Here is an 18,510-nt window from a genome sequence, read left to right on the forward strand (position 1 = left end):
TGATGTTCTCTTTTGGACTGCAATGGATTGTCTCATTTTGTTGTTTAGTTACTGCAATGCAAATTGGAGTTTGAACAAATTAAAGTAAAAGCATAATAAATAGAATAGAAATAAATTATTACATAATTTTAATGAATTTTCTCAATACTGGCTTTTATCTTTCAGACTAAGTTTTTTTAAGAGTAGAACAATCTTCCTTGTCAAACTGTTTTAAACCAATCTTTTGAAGTAGCCTAAGTAAATTGAATAATTTTTTCATAATATTTTTAAAATCAAGGCAAAGGAAGAATCACATTCAATATCTTTTTAACAGGATTTGTTTCACTTTTCACTGCCCAGGTAAAACAGAAGAAAACAAAATTGAATGATAGTAACATTTTACTGAAATCCAAAAGGGAAAATAATTTTCTTTCTCTAAGTTGAGAAAAATGATGACCTTCTTGTTTACTTATTTAAAATGTTATTTTTTTCTTTGTTTTATGTCAGTTTTGCTCTAATTTAGCCTAAATCATGTTTTACACAAAGCTGATTAAATTAAATTACTACTATTATGTAGATGCATTTTTTATAAGTAATGCTGAAAATGCATATTGAATTCTTCTTATTATTATTGTTTTTGCATTGCATTGAAAGAGAATGTCATAAGAAATAGAAATGGTTTTGTTCCTTAAATAGCCATTGCATAAGATTGTTTGACTAATCTCGCATTCCCTGTGTATCAGTCTCTCCATAGACCTTCTATAGTTCTTTGAAGTATATTTCATATTAAGGTATATATTATCTCTTTTCAATGTAGGAAGGGATTTATTTGCAATGGGTTTTTTTTTATTTATACTAGAAAAAGTATCGCCATTATTTCCTTTAATTTTAAGAAATCGGTCTAATTGAAATGGTAAAAATTAATCTAATTTTATGAAATACAGATGTCACTTAAAAAAAGAAGATGATTAAGGCCTATGCATGTTTCTAGGTCAATCTAGTCATGCATGTTGATCATTGACTGAAATTCTGCCAAGTCTTAGGTTTTGTGACTCACTTAGGCAGCCCATTCCATGCTCTAGGGAAGAAGGAGCATTTATACAAATTTGCCCCTAGCGTATGGAACAAGAAATGTGCCTTTATCTTTGTGTCTGAGTATTTTATTGGGTTTTGTTTTTGTATTTGAAGATTATGGTTCAGTGTTTTATGTATAATTGCTACTTTTAAGTCTTCTATCCTGAAGGCTTTCTTAATTAAGTGATTTTAGTGCCTAAGAATTATACAAAGGCCCAGTGGCTGAATGAAATAGGACTTTCAGTGTTAAAATTCTATAATATTAGGTTAAAAACAGACAAAATGCAGTAGGCTATATTTCAGCTTTATCCAATACCACACAGAAAATATTTTTTTCTTGAGCACGAGAATTTTGCCATCCACTCACTACATAGAAACTTAACTTTATTTGAATATTTTTTGTATTTTGTCTAAATATTGTTTAAAGAAATTAACACCATAATATTTTTTAAGATGAATGTTTGCTGTTGTATTTAGAAATGGTAAATCTTCACAGACATTGCAATGTTATCTTTTGAATTTATTCCCTAATCAGGTAATCATGCATCACGTGCCCTCAGATATGTACAAAAAATGAAGTTTGAGAAGAAAGAGAAAGGATCAAGATGGTATACTTTGAATTCTACAAATTAAATCCTGCTAAGCTTTATTCAGTTAAAAAATCGAGTTTATGTGTAACTACTATGATTCTACAAATATTTTTTGTTTGTTTGCTATGCACAGATTTACAAGACACTAAAGAAGTTATCTATCAACTATACTCAATGTATGGACGACTTGCAGCCAGACTAGAATTATAGAGTAAGATGTTTTTCTGCTGGCTAAACATGTATGGGTATGTTTGTCTTTCATTATGTCTATCTAAAAAATAATTGTTTTTGTTTGTAATGTTGTTACAGTGCCTTGAGCTTACATTTTGTTTGTTAACAGCGCTTTATAAATAAAATTATTATTATTGTTATTATTATGTAATACCTAGGATTCTTCAGTTGTAATACCTAGGATTCTTCTGTAGTATCTCAATTCCATTGCTAGGATCCTCCTCTCTAGCTCTGCAGTCAGTGTCCAAGACTCACAAGCATATAAAAATGTGGCCATGACCAGAGAGCGTATCAGTCTGATTTTGGTGCCTAGGGCTAAGCCTTTGTCTTTCCATATTATTTTAAGTTTTGAAAGGGCTGCTGTGGACTGTCAGTAGTTCAGGTTTCGTTCCCTCATCTGAGACAATAGCTTCTAGGTATTTGAAGTAGGCCAAAATGCTCTTTTGAATTTAATAAAGACAAGCTACAGGTTTAATAAATATTGTTAACTGCATTTGTCGACTGGTTGTCAGTAAAACCAAGACTTGGTAGAATTTAAGATTCTATTTATATTGTTACATGGTGCAGCTTTAGTGAAATCCAGTTAGTCTGTAGAATTGGCATCTCAAACATTGTCCATATATTTTTGTAATTATATATATATTTCTATATATATATGGTATATTTCTCTTCTTATAAGATTTCTAGAGCTTGACATATTCAGAAGTGTCCAAACTAGTTTAGTGTGAATTCCCCTATCCATCCATCCATCCCAGTGGTGGCTCTGGCCTGCTTTAACATATCCTTCCATTCAGATCTCCTGGGCCTTTCGTCTCCACGCCCTAGCCCCAAGCTGCTTCAGATCTGTTTCCACATCATCTATCCATCGCATTCGGGGTCTGCCTTTGGGTCGCCTGCCTTTTGGTTTTTGCCTGTATACGATTTTCACCCCTCTGTTGTCTGACATTCTTTCAAGGTGACCTGCCCAACGTAGTCTGTTCTTTTTTATTTCGTTCACTTTTGGTGGGTCTTCATACTATTGATATATCTCATGGTTAGTGCGTGTCCTCCACCCTGTTTCATCCTGTATGGCACCATAGATTTTGCTAAGAATTTTTCTTTCCCAAGTGTTAAGTAAATTTTCATATGTCTTTGTCAGTGTCCAGGACTCACTTCCATACATTGCTGCTGGTCTTATTATAATTTTGTATATTATTTTCTTGGTTTTCCTTGAAATCGTTTTGCTCTTAAATAAATGGTGGGTGCTATAAAATGCCCTGTTGCCTCCTGCTATTCTTTCCTTTATTTCTGCTAGTAGGTCATTTTTGAAATTAATAGTACTTCCTAGATATTTGAAAGTTTGGACGTTTTCAAATTCGTGGTCTTTGATTTTGATATTTTGTCCCTCTGTTTGATTGTCTCTTGTCATTGTAATGTACTTGGTTTTACTGTCATTGACCTCAAGTCCTGCTGGTCGAGATGCTTCTTCTAGTTGTATGAAGGCTCTAGCCATGTCAGAGGTTTCTATACCCAATAAGGCAATGTCATCGGCATAAGCAAGGTATTGTAGAAATTGGCTGTATATCATCCCTGTTGGTTGTGGACCCGTGTTTTCTCTCCTGAAGTAGTTAGTAATAGTTCCCCTTGTGTTTATGTGTATATTTCTTATAACTCTCTCCAGTGTTAAATTGAAAAGCATGCAGGAAAGTGCGTCTCCTTGTCTTAATCCTTGTTTAATCCTAAATTCCCGTGAGTCTTCTCCTTGTATTATGACTTTGCTTTTTGAGTTGTTTAATGTCATATGTATAAGTCTTGTCAGCTTGTTGGGTATTCCAAAATCCTGTAGAGTGTCTTATAGTTATTTCCTTATAGTTATTTCCTTCTGATACTGTCATAAGTCATTTTATAGTCTATAAAGAGTTGGTGGATTGGTATGTTGTATTCATGGCATTTTTCTAGTATACATCTTAGTGTGAAGATGTGGTCGGTTGTGGATTTTTTGGGTCTGAAACCACATTGGTAGTCACCTAAGATTTCTTCTGAATATTTTCCAAGTCTCTTAGTTATAAGCCTAGACAGTATCTTATAAGTCACATTTAGTAGAGAGATTCCTCTGTAATTACAGCACTTTAACTCGGATCCTTTTTGGTGTATTGGGGTTGTAAGAGCCGTTTCCCATTTTGTTGGTATTACTTCTTCTTCCCAAATTCTTGACATTAGTCTGTGTATTTGGGAATGTAAGTCTTTCCCTCCATATTTAATTAGTTCTGCTGTGATTTGGTCCTCTCCTGGTGCTTTGTGATTCTTCATGGTCCTAATTATTTCTGATGTTTCAATGAGTGTTGGAGGGTTCACTAAGGGATCTGGTCCCCCATGTGGCAGTTTATATTCTCCATTATCTCCATCTTCAGTGGTATTTAGGATCTCCTCAAAGTATTCAGCCCATCTCTCAATGACCCTGCTGTTTTCTGTAATATAGCATGCTTTATTATTTCCCTATGCTCATTTATGTTATTTTCGCTGTCCTTTTCTAATGTTGTCAGTTGCGTTTGGAGTGCCATTCTATAAGTTTCTGCAACAAGTGGATCCTTTGTGAGTTTTTGACTATCATATTGCTGTGCTCTCTTTCTTTGGTACTTGTGTATGGTACTTATTCTCTGTCTAAGTTTAGCTTTTACTAGTAGGTGGTCTGAGTCAGCATTAGCTCCTCTGAAACTTCTAACATCTAGTATGTCTGATCCATGATTCTTATCTATGAGTATATGATCTATTTGATTCTGGGTGTTGCTATCAGGTGAGATCCAGTTAACCTTGTGAATATTCTTATGTTGGAATTTTGTGCTGCTGATAGACATTCCTTTTCCACTAATCTTATGCCATTATTGTTGGTCTCTTCGTGTAAGCTTTCTTTGCCAATTATTGGTCTGAATGCTGGTTCCTTTCCAATTTTTGCATTGAAATCTCCTAGGACTATTTTGATGTCATGCTTTGGTGCTTCATCATAAATTCTTTCCAGTTCATCATAGAAGGCTTCTTTTGTGTTATCATCTGCATCTTCAGTAGGGGCATGAACATTGATAAATGATATGTTGAAGAATTTTCCTTTCAAACGCAGTGAGCAGAGTCTGTCACTTACAGGTTTAAATCCAATGACATTACCTACCATTTCCTTTTTAACAGCAAAACCTGTACCTAAGTTGTTAGTGCTTCCACCACTATAAAATATAGTATACTCCTTGGTTCTGAGAATGTCCGAGTCTTTCCACCTGATTTCCTGTAGAGCTTTAAGCGGTACCCTATATTTCTTTAACACTTCAGTAAGTTGGGCTAGCGCACCTGCTCTATAAGGCTTAGCACGTTCCATGTCGCAAAACAAAAATCATGTCCTTTTTCGTTTTCCGTTGTGGAGTTTTGATCTCCCATCGAGCGCCTCCCCAGGTGGCGGATAGGGGAATGCCCTCCAGATATGGTGGGTACCGGGGAAATAAAATACCCGGGGTGGACCAAAATCAAACCTGCTGCCTTGCAGGAAGTGGAGGGATCCACAAAGGCTAGGGCACCTTACCCAAAAATAAAGGCAGCTATCCAGAGAGCTGAAAGGGGCAGCCCCCCAGATGGTTATGCACAGGGCTAACAACTCTGTCATATAAAAAATACTGTTACGAAAGCTAATACACACAAGAATTCCCCTATCACCAAGACTTTAAACACATTATCTTTTATTTGTCAGCTGAATCCCTTCATTATCTCATTAACTGTTGTTCTGATAAAGATGCAGACCAAGTTCTCTAAATTAGATCAGCATACAGACTAATGAAATAATCTCCTATGAGTTACAGGCAAAACTTAAACTCTACATCAATTTTTTTTTCTTTTGGATAATATTACAAACAGGAATGGAAAATATGGCCAACAGATCTTGTGTGGTGCCCCAATGGTCCAACAACTAAGGGATAGGTTAATATGATAATACATAATAGGTTAGCTAAAACTTACAGGTTAATTCAGGAAATTAAGTTAACTTTCTAATTATTATTTTTTTTTTGTACTAAAACTTTCTTTTTAAGTACTAATTTGATTAAACTTTTTAAAAAAATAGCTTTCAGTTCCAGTTTCTACACTAATCTTCTTTGTCCAGGTCATTAATTGTAAATGTTTTTCAGATAATGATGCAGAGAATTTCCTGGTGATCAAGAATTAGGAGCTGCACACAGTTTAATGAAACCATATTTTAGGAACAGATAGAAAACAAAGAACTGCAGCAAAGATGGCCTGTTTTTATTCTTCCTCATGGCAAGTAGATTTTTTAAAGCATTATGATATAGTTTCCCTTTCAGACCTTGTGGTCCAAAGGGCAAATGATGTAAAGTCATCTCTGTTTCTGTGGCCTACTGTCGCTACCTGGTTTTGGCTGTAGGCGTAGCGGCGTGGGTGTGTCCGTGTGTTGTAGGTACCTCTTCTGGTACGGCTATAATGCTCCTCTTGGCGATGTACTTCATTAGACGCACTGGATTTGCAAGTGCGCAACATTACTAGTATACTAAGGTCTCTAACGACAACATTTAGAATTACTGATGAACACACTGGTAGCAGACGTAAAGTTTATTATATATAGGATAAATTACAGAAAATACTGGCGACTTCAGCCGTCACAAAATATACACCAATAAATACTGGCTGTTCATGCCATGTGGAATAAGCAATCACATCAATGAAATGTTCAAAATATAAGTCCGAAGAAAACTCTCAAGTTAACATTAAATCAAATTCATTAAGGTACATATTACAGACAGAGAAAATTGTACATCCACTCTCTGCTGGAGTTCTTCACCAACTAACTTTTGACCCTTATTTCAGAGTCCTTTAACTTATTCACATAACTTCGTGCTTGCCCGCACGGAATATTACAATAGGTGACTGAGTGTCACTTCATGTCACAGAGGTTCTAAAACTGGACTGTGACATACGCCCCACACTCCAAAAAGATTTTTGACCAAAAATCTTTGACAAATATATTTTACATTAATATCACTGTACAAATATATATGAGCTTAGTCCATTATTCTATCAAGTGCTGTAAGTTCACTCCAATTGCTCATATCATCTTATATAATCTTAGTAATTATGTATAACATCATATAAATTACTGAGTCCAAAAAAAAATCATTTATATACTTAATTCACTGAGAGCAGAATCACTGAAATGTAACATTAATTGTAATGAAAAGTACCTCCATCAAGTGTTAACAAACTTTATGCATACATTTGTACTGAAAAAAAAAAATTTGTACAAACAATCACATGCTAATCAATATAAAAAAAGGAAAAAATATCCAAGTTATTCCACATCCAATGTTTTACTATAATTGTAGATGCACAACATTATCAATGTGTATCATTTGACACACTGAGTAAATTTATTCAAAATTATTACAGAAATGTTTATTTACAATTGTTATGTGCTGTGTCAAAATATTATTCTAAGTTTTGCCTTCATCAAGAAAAATAAAAAAAAAATTTTCAGATACATGTCAATCCAGTTCAAGGTTGACCTTGCATAAGACTACTATAAATAGTCTGAGTGTAGTATTGAAGTACAATAGTAAACAAATTTCCATGTTTATAAACATTCATTGTAGTATTCAGGTGTGTAAAAAATTTTAGACAATATTTACATCTGTGAGTTGTTATGAAAAAAAATTCAGGTCAACAGTTCAAGTAGTTCACTGTTGTTTACATCTCATTGTTTACATTGCTGTGCACAATCAGTAATGAAATACAATATATACACACAAAATAAACACATCTGGTATTTGTCATATTACAAGTTGACAATAAAATACAATGAGTAGAAAATAGATGATCTGTTATTGATCATAAGCATAAATGTCATCATGACCCAAAAGAAAAGTGTAACAATAAAGTGTCATGACTTATTTGAAAAATGTGTAGAATGTTAATTTGACTTAGTTGACTGCTACTACTTGTTTCTAAGTGCTTTGTACTGGTTATTTATTCTATCAGAATGTCCTGGCTGATGTGTTTAATGTCATTATTTTCACTTGCTTCATTTTCATGTATTATGTATCTGGATAAAAAGTCAGCTATTACATTTTCATGTCCTGGAATGCTTTCTAAATCAAATTTGTAATCTGAGAGAATGAGTGTCCATCTGTTTATCCTGTCATTTTTTAGATCTTTTCTTTTTAGTGCCAGTAATGGTTTATGATCACACTTGATGCTAAAAAATCTACCTAACAAGTAATTCTTGAGTTTTACAACTGACCATACAATGGCTAATAATTCTTTCTCAATCACTGAGTATTTTCTTTCTGTTTCAGACAGTGTTCTACTGATGTGTACTATTGGCTTAAAAAATGACTCCCTTTGCTGTAGTAAGCATGCCCCAATACCAGTGTTGGAGGCATCAGTGTACAGTGATAGTGTTGATGTTGGGTCAATACTGGCTAATTCTAGTTTCTCATTAAATTTATCTTTTAAGTTGCTTAATGCTAGTCTACTTTTTTCATCTATGCAAATTGTGTTTCCATGCTTCTTTTTAGTAAATTCAACAAGGGGTTCAATTATCTGTGCATAATTTGGAATGAACTTTCTATAGAAGTTGCAAAGTCCTAATAATGATCTCATGTCTTTCTTAGTCCTAGGTTCTTTTATGTTTTTAATCTTTGTTAGGTTTGTTTCAGTGGGTGTAATTTTGTCATTGGTAATGCAATATCCTAAGAATTGGATTTCAGGCTTGGCTAGGTTTAATTTCTTGGGGGCTAATGTCATGTTGTGTGTTCTTAGTCTTGAAAATATTTGCTCTAGTACATGAATGTGTTCCTGTTGTGAGTTGGTGAAAACACAAATGTCATCTACATAAGACAATACATTATTTATGCCTTCTAATAATTTTGACATGCATTTCTGAAATGTGGCTGTACTATTTATTAAGCCGAATGGCATGACATTCCAGACATAGATACCTTCTAGGCCTGGCATAGTGCATTTGAATGCTGTATATTCCTTAGAGTCAGGGTCCATTTTAATCTGCCAGAAGCCTCTGTTTAAGTCCATTGTTGTGAATAGGGATGATTTGCTTAAAGTTGTAATTATGCTGTCAGTGTCTGGTAGGGGTTCTGGGTCTATGACTGTGCATTTATTTATTTCTCTAAAGTCACAGCAGATTCTTACTCCACTGTCTTTCTTTTTTACAATGACCATGGGTGATGCATATTTACATGTTTCTGATCTCTCTATCTTCCCATCTTTAATTAAGTTGGTCATTTCTGTTCTAACTAAGTCCTCATATGCTTTGGGGATACTATAGGCTTTTGTCTTAGTTGGTAGTGCTTTGTTGAGTTTTATTGTGTGTTCTATCAGATTGGTACATCCTAGCTTTTGTGTAATTACATCACTATATTTAACTGTCAAATTCTGTAACATATCATTTTCAATATTTGGACTACTGTTGTGTGTGGTGTTTATGGTGCTTGCTATATGTTCTTGTATGTTTTGTTTGGTTTCTACATCAGGTTCAATTATATCTGTGTCAGTTATTTGTCTCATATCCAATTTTACAAGTTTGTCAATATTGAGTTTGCATTCTCTACCATCTTTATCAATGATGTACACTTTGTTATTAATTCTCTCTATAACTTTAAATGGTCCCTCATTCTTATCTTTACAGTGTTTGTTTTCTATCTTAACAAAAACTTGGTCACCTACATTTAGTGTTCTTAGTTTTCTATTTCTGTTTTTTATTTTCCTATGCCTTTCTAGATTTTTGTCCATGTTTATCTCTGCTAGTTTTATTCCTTGTCTAAGCTGTTGTTTGGTCTGAATTATCCAAGGATGGTACTGTTCTATGTTTTCTAAGTCTAACATGTTGTCAGCCCATAACTCTAACGGTCCTTTAGGTTTTCTGTTAAATACAAGCTCATAGGGGCTGAATTTGGTGGTTTCATGGATGCTAGTGTTGTAGGCAAATATAGCATAACTAAGAGTCTGGTCCCAGGTGCTCATTGAGTCTCTTTCTAGCTTATATATCATCTGTTTTACAGTTCTGTTCCATTTTTCTATGACTCCATTTCCCTGTGGTGAGTAGATAGTGCTATGGACTAGGCGGATGTTAGTCATTTCTGCAAATGCTTGGTTAAGGTGGGACTTAAAGTTTGATGCATTATCTGACAGTAACTTATTGGGGAATCCAAATTTTAGAAAAAGTGTTTTTAAGCAATTACATATGTCAATAGCCTTTATATCTTTTAGAGGAAATGCCTCTGCCCATCTAGTGGACATGTCAATGATACCCAAAATATATTTATTCCCTTTACTGCTGGTAGTTAGGGGTCCCATTATGTCCATGGCAATTTTGTCCCAAAAATAGTGAGATTTATCTGATTTTTCTAATGGGGCTCTAGTCACTGTTTTTTGTTTGGCACATTCTGTGCAACTGTTTACATAGTTCTTAATGTCCTTTCCCATCTTTGGCCAGAAGAATTTGTTGGCTATCTTAGCATATACCTTTTTTTTTCCTAAGTGTCCTGCTGTGGGGTCATCATGTGCCATATTTAATATTTTAGCTCTTAAAGTTTTAGGGATCAGGATTTGAAGTCTAGTACAGTTTTCTTTCCTGTTATATCTAATGGCTAGGTTGTTAATTTCTATGTGGTGGTTATTTAAATTTATCTTGTTATAATCTTTGCTTAAGAGGTCTTGTATTGTGGTGTCATTTTTCTGCATAGCTATTAGTTCCTCCCTAGTTATGCCTATTTCATTGAGTAATACAGTGGGGCATTCTATTTCTGGTGTTATTTTTTTATGTGATCTGGTTTGAGCTAATAGTGCCTCATGTTTAAATAGGGAATATTTTTGTCTATCTTCCGCCCATTGCATAACTTCTTCTAGTGTTGGATCTTTTACACCATCTACATTGCCTATTATTAGATCTTGTGCTGGGGTGTCCATGACTATGGCTTCTAGTTCTCCTGTAATCCAGGGTGATTCTATTAGGACTTTAGCGGTCTTGCAAATATCGAATTTTTGTATATTTGCATAGGTCACTTTTACTGTATCTTCTAGATACTGTCCTGGTTCGACTAAAGAGGCTTTAACTATTATTGCCGTGGCTCCACTGTCGCGAATTGATCCTACTTCTTTAGAATTAACATAGGATGGAAAGACTTTTATTTTGGACTTATTTGATTGCATGTAGGCTACATTTTCCTCTCTATGGGTGTTGGTGTTATTGCCACTGTTGTTTCTATTGTTTCCTCTATTGTAGTTGTTTGGGTGGTTGTTTGTGTGGTAGTTATATTGGTCCCTTCTAGATTGCCTGTTGTTTCTATTATAGTTATTGTGTTGGTAACTGTTTGCAAAATTTCTTCTTTCATTGGGACTTGCACTCTGGTGTAGTCTATATGGTCTATTATTGTAGTTATTGTTGTTTTGTTTGTAGCTGTTTGGGTTGTAGAAACTAGTGTAACTTCTGTATCTGTAATTGTTATTGTAGTTTATAGGAGCTTTGCATTGGTTTTTTACATGACCTTTTCTCCCACAATTGAAACAAGTCTTGGTGTTGGACCATTTGAATTTGTCATTTTTGTTGTTGAATGTTGTTGCTGTGGCTACTAGTTGGTGTAGGTCTCTTTTGTCGATCGTGTGTCCAGGGTGACTGTCTTTAAATAGATTTAGATTCGTTATCAGTTCAGTCTCTGTCTTGATCTTCTTTTCTTTAAGGAAAGTAAATACTAAGTCTGTCACGTTGTTAAGGACATTGTCAATAAGTAGCATGTCTAGGATTTGTGTCGGGTCTTTGATGTCACATTTTGCTAGCTCTAACCATTTTATCATGTTAGTCCTCATGTCGAATATTATTCTGTTGAAGTCCCCATCTTTTTTCAATTTAGTGTCCCTGAACAGCTTACGATAGAAGTCTGAATTTTTTCCAAAGTGTTCTAGTAATCTAGTCTTTACTGCTGCATAGTCTTTCTTTTGGTCTACAGTTAAAGTGGAAATGATGTTGAGGGGTTCTCCAGACAAATTTGCTAGTAGGTGTTTGGCCATGTCCTCATTGTTAAGACTATAGGTTGAGGCTATATGCTCAAATTGGACTAAATAGTTTTCAAGTGTTTCATCTTTTGAATTATATTTATGGAATTTGGAGATGAATGGCTTTGTTGTGGACTGTTGGGTATTAATGTTGGGATTTGTTTTGGCAGCTTCTAGTTCTAGTTCTTTTTGTCTAGTTTCTAGTTCTTTTAATGTTTTCTGATGAGCTCTTTCAGCAGCTCTTTCTTCCCTATCTTTTTCCTCCCTTTCTTTCTTTTCTATTCTATCTTTTTCCTCCCTTTCTTTCTTTTCTATTCTATCTTTTTCCTCCCTTTCTTTCTTTTCTGCCTTTTCTAATTCTTTTTTGATAAATTCCTTTTTCTCATCCCCTTCTAGTTCCATGATTTTCACTAACTCTAAAATTTTGTCATAGGAAGACATGTTTAATGCTTTGTGTAGTTAATTAAGTGAGAAAAGAAAAAAATGTACTGTGTTATACTTGTCAATACAGTGTGTGTCAATTATTTAACATGTGTATATTACACAATAATATAAAAAATTCAATCAATGGTTACAATGTAATGAAAGAATGTAGTGATAATTGTCCAATGTATAGATCTAGATCAAAATTTACTCAGTTAATTATAAACTATTCAAATTCAATAGTCATAAATATCAACGTATGTTATACATGTGTGCTGTTGTGCCAAAGTAAAATAGTAAAAATGTAAATTAGTAGAAGAAAGAAAAATATATGTACAGTATAAGTAAAAAGACAAACACAGAAACAATATAGAGAACAACACAGTCTGCTTTTAAAGAAATTAATAAAAAGTAGAAATTTGACAGGAGAAATACAGATATATGGATACAGGACTTTTAAACAAACAACAATATAGATACAGATTAAGTACACTGACAAAAATACAAACAAGACTCAACAGCTAAATAAATAATTTCCCACTATATTCTATGACCTCCGTACCAACAAGGAGAGCCTCAAACGCATTGGGCCTTATAGAGGTTAAAGAACAAATAGGATAGACCCTAATAGATCCTATTGTTATGATAGTTCATAAAATAGTCCCTCTCCAGCCACCCTTAAAAGAACACTTAGAAAAATGAAATCAAAATATGGCTCCAAAAATGCCAAGAGTTATCAATTACTGACTCTACTAACAATCAAGTTTAATTACTACTATATCAAAGCAAAATCCATGTACTTTATAATCATATGCATGTATTTAATTTGTTAATAGTGACTTACAGATTCTTTTCTTGTCGACTAGTGTAGTTTAATCCTCTTCTCTCTTGTAGCTTGTCAAATGCCATTACAGTTTGGGTGGTTCGCTAATAATCCATGTATAGGTAATCCAATTTAAGAATAATAATCCATGTATAAGTAATCCAATTTAAGAATACACGTTACTATGAGCATTAAAGTGGTAGAAGAAAAATAATCCAGTTCAATGCCATAAGATGGCTCAAATGCTCAAATTTACAATACAGATAAGTTCTGTCAAGTACTCCAAAGTAATCCACAAAATAATCCAAATAATCCAAAATAATAATCCACCAAATAATCCAAATAATCCAACAGTACTTAAGTGGAAGACTTCAGCTTAGATAATCCAAATATGTAAAGTCTCTGAAAAAAAAACAGCATGGCCATAAGTGAACAGAAGTCTAAATGGAGGACCTTCTGTATAGCAATGTAAGGTGAAACCTCGACAATGCAAGAGCGTGTCAAACGTTGGTGACGAGCGCTCACGTGGAAACGATGTATCATCTGTCTTCAGGCGACGCCTTGAATTTTTCACCCACACAAATGTATCAGCTGTCTTCGAGCGACGCCTTCAGTTTTTCATCCACACAAATGTATCAGCTGTCTTCGAGCGACGCCTTCAGTTTTTCATCCACACAAATGTATCAGCTGTCTTCTGCCGATGGTGATGTCACGCCGTGCTAAATCTCAAGATGTCGACAATAGTGGAGAAATAGGCATTGACCAGGTTTAAAATATACAAGCTATTGATGTTAAGTTCGATTTGGTCAATGATGAAGTGGACTCTAGTAACTACGGGTCAGGTCAACCGGTGAAAAAGTGCAGGCTCAGGTTAGTTCAATGATGATCTACTTGAATACTTGTGGCTGGTTTCGCTTGAGTGGTGTTTGAGTCCGTGCGTGTCTAGAACACAACATACTGGCCACCAAATGTCGCTACCTGGTTTTGGCTGTAGGCGTAGCGGCGTGGGTGTGTCCGTGTGTTGTAGGTACCTCTTCTGGTACGGCTATAATGCTCCTCTTGGCGATGTACTTCATTAGACGCACTGGATTTGCAAGTGCGCAACATTACTAGTATACTAAGGTCTCCAACGACAACATTTAGAATTACTGATGAACACACTGGTAGCAGACGTAAAGTTTATTATATATAGGATAAATTACAGAAAATACTGGCGACTTCAGCCGTCACAAAATATACACCAATAAATACTGGCTGTTCATGCCATGTGGAATAAGCAATCACATCAATGAAATGTTCAAAATATAAGTCCGAAGAAAACTCTCAAGTTAACATTAAATCAAATTCATTAAGGTACATATTACAGACAGAGAAAATCGTACATCCACTCTCTGCTGGAGTTCTTCACCAACTAACTTTTGACCCTTATTTCAGAGTCCTTTAACTTATTCACATAACTTCGTGCTTGCCCGCACGGAATATTACAATAGGTGACTGAGTGTCACTTCATGTCACAGAGGTTCTAAAACTGGACTGTGACACCTACGGTTATGGTATAGCTATTTTAAATAGAACTTTCTATCTTTGAATGAATGCATAATTAAAAAAAAATAGGCAACATAAGAAATTAGATAGAGCCGCATCAGTGCTTTACATTCTGACTCTGTTCTGGGCTATTCCCCATCCATTTCCATCCTGCCAACTTTCCTTCTTGGTCTGCAGGTTTGATCTATGTTTGTGTCACAGATTCCTTATTATATTTATAATAATAACTCTATAGAATCTACCTTAGTTCTCGATACGTCTAGGTGTCCCTGGTTCAGTTCTAGTTAACCAAATAAAACAATGAAAGCACTAGATCAAACACATAAACTTTAATCCGCTTTACTGCAAATCACACACGCTGGTCTCTGTCTAACAACCAACACACTTCCAGTCATTCGCGCAGATTGTAAAAATAGATTATACATACATAAACACATTCATCCATGACATCTCGCCCCTCCTAAAATTATAATCGATTTTTACAAAGATTACTAAATAAAATGATTATAAAACAAATATCAAACATTACACCACAATACAACAAAAATGTTCGTTCGATAGGCCACAAATGCTCTGAATATGCCACACAGGCGTTTATGTATCCAAACAAACTTGAACATAGTCACACAGACTTTAATGTAGTCACACAGACTGCAATGTAATAGGCACACAGTCTATAGTTAAGACACACAGTCTTAGAAGATGAAGACACACAGTCTTAAAAGCTGAAGACACACAGTCTTAAAAGATGAAGACACACAGTCTTAAAAGATGAAGACACACAGTCTTAAAAGATGAAGACACAAAGTCTTAGTTGTAGACAGAAAGTCTACCATCAAGCAACAAAGTCTAAACTGTTGAAGACACAAAGTCTTCGATGAAGCAACACATGCTTGTGAGAAGCCACGTAGGCTTATATCTATGATAAGCATGGCAGAATGTCCGCTATGACGTTTACTTTACCTGGAATATGCTGCACTTCGAACTGAAAGTCCTGAAGCATCAGGGGCCCAGCGAGTTACCCTGGAATTCACCGACTTGTGTTTAAACAGCGTAAGGGTGCGTGATCTGTGCGCAGTACGAATGTTCTGCCCAATAGATATCTGGCCAACTTGGTTACTGCCCAAACAACTGCCAAGCACTCTCTTTCTACTGTGCTGTATCTTTTTTCGTGCTGTCCCCATATGACCCACAAAAGGTGAGTCATGACCTAACTCCAAAATTCTTTATCTTTCGGCGGCAGGGATGACTAGCTGTAGTTTCTCTTTGTTATCTTGTCTCATCAGAAGTCCATTTTTCACTTTAAATTTACTGGTGGGACGCTTTGCCAATTCAAAAAGTTTAACCAATGTTTGGTCCTCCTTTTGTTTCAATGCATAACTGGATGTTAATTCTGATTCTGGCTGTTCAATCTATGTAGGATCGGTTGTCCCATGTTTTCTATTACACCAGATTGAGATCTAGTTACCGCAATAGTAACTTCTGACATTGCTCACCTTTGCCACTTGTAGATATCTGTGATGGTAGGCTCAGTTATGCCAGTCACGTTTCCTAGAATCAAGTCAGCTGCAGGCCTCTCCAACACACATGCTTCAACTTTTCCAGATAAAAATGGCGTATCAATGTCAATGACAGCTGTGGGATATTCTTCAATTGTTCCTCCAAATGTCATACATTAGACTTTCTTACCCGTCAACTGGTGAGGGTGCACATGTAGTCTCTTCACTCCAATTGTGGTCGCTCCTGTGTCTCTCAAGACCCAAATAGATTTCTTCCCAACAAATCCAGGATACATTTTTAATTTCCCGGCGTCACAAGTTACAGCTCCAGCCATCTGATCTGATTCATGGAGTTGTTCACCATGTTGATAGTCTATGCAAACTGACGCATTGTATGGATGTCCAGTTGGTCTTCCCCTGTTGCTGGTTTTAAACTCCTGACTTCTGCTTGAACCCATAGTCTCATTTCGTCTTAAGGGGCTTTTGTTTCTACATTGGACTGCTAAATGACCCGTTTTGAAACACTTAAAACATTTTCTTTTTTCACCAACACTTCTTTTCTGCAGACGGTCCTGTCTCCATTCTTGTTTAAATCGACTTCTGTTATCATTAGTCTTTGCAGCAAATTGTCTTCTCTGGATGTGCAGTAATATAGTGCTGACACAACTTGACTGCTGTTGGCACATCTTTCGGTTTCCTTTCATGTAGAAAAGCCACTAACTGAGGATTGCAAAATGTGAGGATCTTGTCTCTGATGAAAAGATCAATGAGACCTTCGAATGTCTTTTTAGTATTAGACAATTCTACCCAACGCATTAAGTATCTTCTAATGTCCTCAACAAAATTCATGAAATGGCTGGTTTCTCTCTGGTTTAGCTTTATGGAACTTCTCTCTATACCCATCATCTGTCAAGTTGTATCTTTTCATTAATACTTCTTTCACCTTGTCATATTCCTCTAAATCTTTCTTAGAAAAGTTGATACAAGCTTGCAGTGCCTTTCCCTGTGACAATGTGTATAGATGACTTCCCCACTGAGTTTTAGGTCTTTCTGTAGCTTGAGCATGTACTTCAAATCTTGCCAAATATGCATCCATTTGATCCACATTCTCATTAAAAGGTGGCAACTTTGGTTTCCATACAGGTTTTATATGCTCTTTAAGTACTCCTATCGTCTCCCTAAGCTCCAACTCACTGACTCTCAATCTGTGTATTTCTACCTCAGCTTCTTTCTCTTAAGCTCTCTCCACCACCTCTCTTTCTTTAGCTCTTTCTTCTCTCTCTTTAACACGTTCTTCACGCTCTCTGTCTTCTCTTTCTTTTTCTTTCTTTTCCAGCTTGACTTCTCTTTCTTTCACCCACTCCTGTAGAGCTGTCCCACACAATCTCATCTCTTTTCCAGCAGCTATTAACTGTGTTAATCTCTCTGACATTTTGTTTATATCTTTAGCATACAATATACACAACACAAATAGTTTTATCACTGTGTTTGACCTGGTTTCGTCTCAGCTGATTGACTTAGTTTTTTTTCCCGCCATTGCACATGAGCGCACACTCTTCACGACTTCACAGCCTTCTTTGTCCTTGACCTTTTAACAATGGCGAACCGCAGTTCTGCCTAATGTCTTCCAAGACTAAGTCAAGTTACTAGATAAACGAGCCTCCAAATATGTCACAGATTCCTTATTATATTTATAATAATAACTCTATAGAATCTACCTTAGTTCTCAATACGTCTAGCTGCCCCTGGTTCAATTCTAGTTAACAAAATAAAACAATGAAACCACTAGATCAAACACATAAACTAGATTATACATACATACACACATTCATCCGTGACAGTTTGCATGGGTCTACCAGACTTTCTCTTCCTCTCTGGGTTCCAGTCCAGTCTTGCAATGTTGTCTACTGTTCTTCCCAGTGTGTGCCCAATGCATCCCCATGTGCATCATTTGATTTCTTGTTCTATCTCTGTTTACTTTTTTGTTTCCCATAGGCTGTAGTTTGATATTTTGGCTCAATGAATAAGGTTTATACTGTAATAATTTCAGTATTCTTCTCAAAAGGTTGGCTGATTGTTAAAGGGCTTGGTTTCTGAATCTAAGGGTCTTGGGTTCGAAAACTGGGATGGAATTTCTAGAATGACCCCTAGCCCTAATACGTACCAGACATTTGTTGTTGAAAGTAAAGGTGGCAGGTCATTGTGCTTTGCACATGACACTCTTGCTAGACAATGTTGACAGAAAGTGTTATGTGTACTCCTCAAAAGTTTTATATGAAATAATTTGTTTTTTTAACAAAGCTATACATTAAAT

The 18,510-nt window shown here is 35.5% G+C and overlaps 1 long non-coding RNA gene across 2 annotated transcripts; it reads left to right on the forward strand.

Annotated features, from left to right (window-relative positions):
• The first annotated feature begins 482 nt into the window (after positions 1 to 482).
• LOC129925702 (uncharacterized) lies at positions 483 to 6,146 on the forward strand. 2 transcript variants are annotated; one of them, XR_008777423.1, is made up of 4 exons: positions 483 to 1,187; positions 1,223 to 1,661; positions 1,777 to 1,888; positions 6,017 to 6,146. It is a non-coding gene; the product is annotated as an uncharacterized LOC129925702 (long non-coding RNA). The 2 variants fall into 2 exon arrangements; XR_008777422.1 differs by having other exon boundaries at positions 918 to 1,661.
• The last annotated feature ends 12,364 nt before the right edge of the window (positions 6,147 to 18,510 follow it).

The sequence above is a fragment of the Biomphalaria glabrata genome, chromosome 4, assembly GCF_947242115.1.
Source record: "Biomphalaria glabrata chromosome 4, xgBioGlab47.1, whole genome shotgun sequence".
NCBI classification, from domain to species: domain Eukaryota; kingdom Metazoa; phylum Mollusca; class Gastropoda; family Planorbidae; genus Biomphalaria; species Biomphalaria glabrata.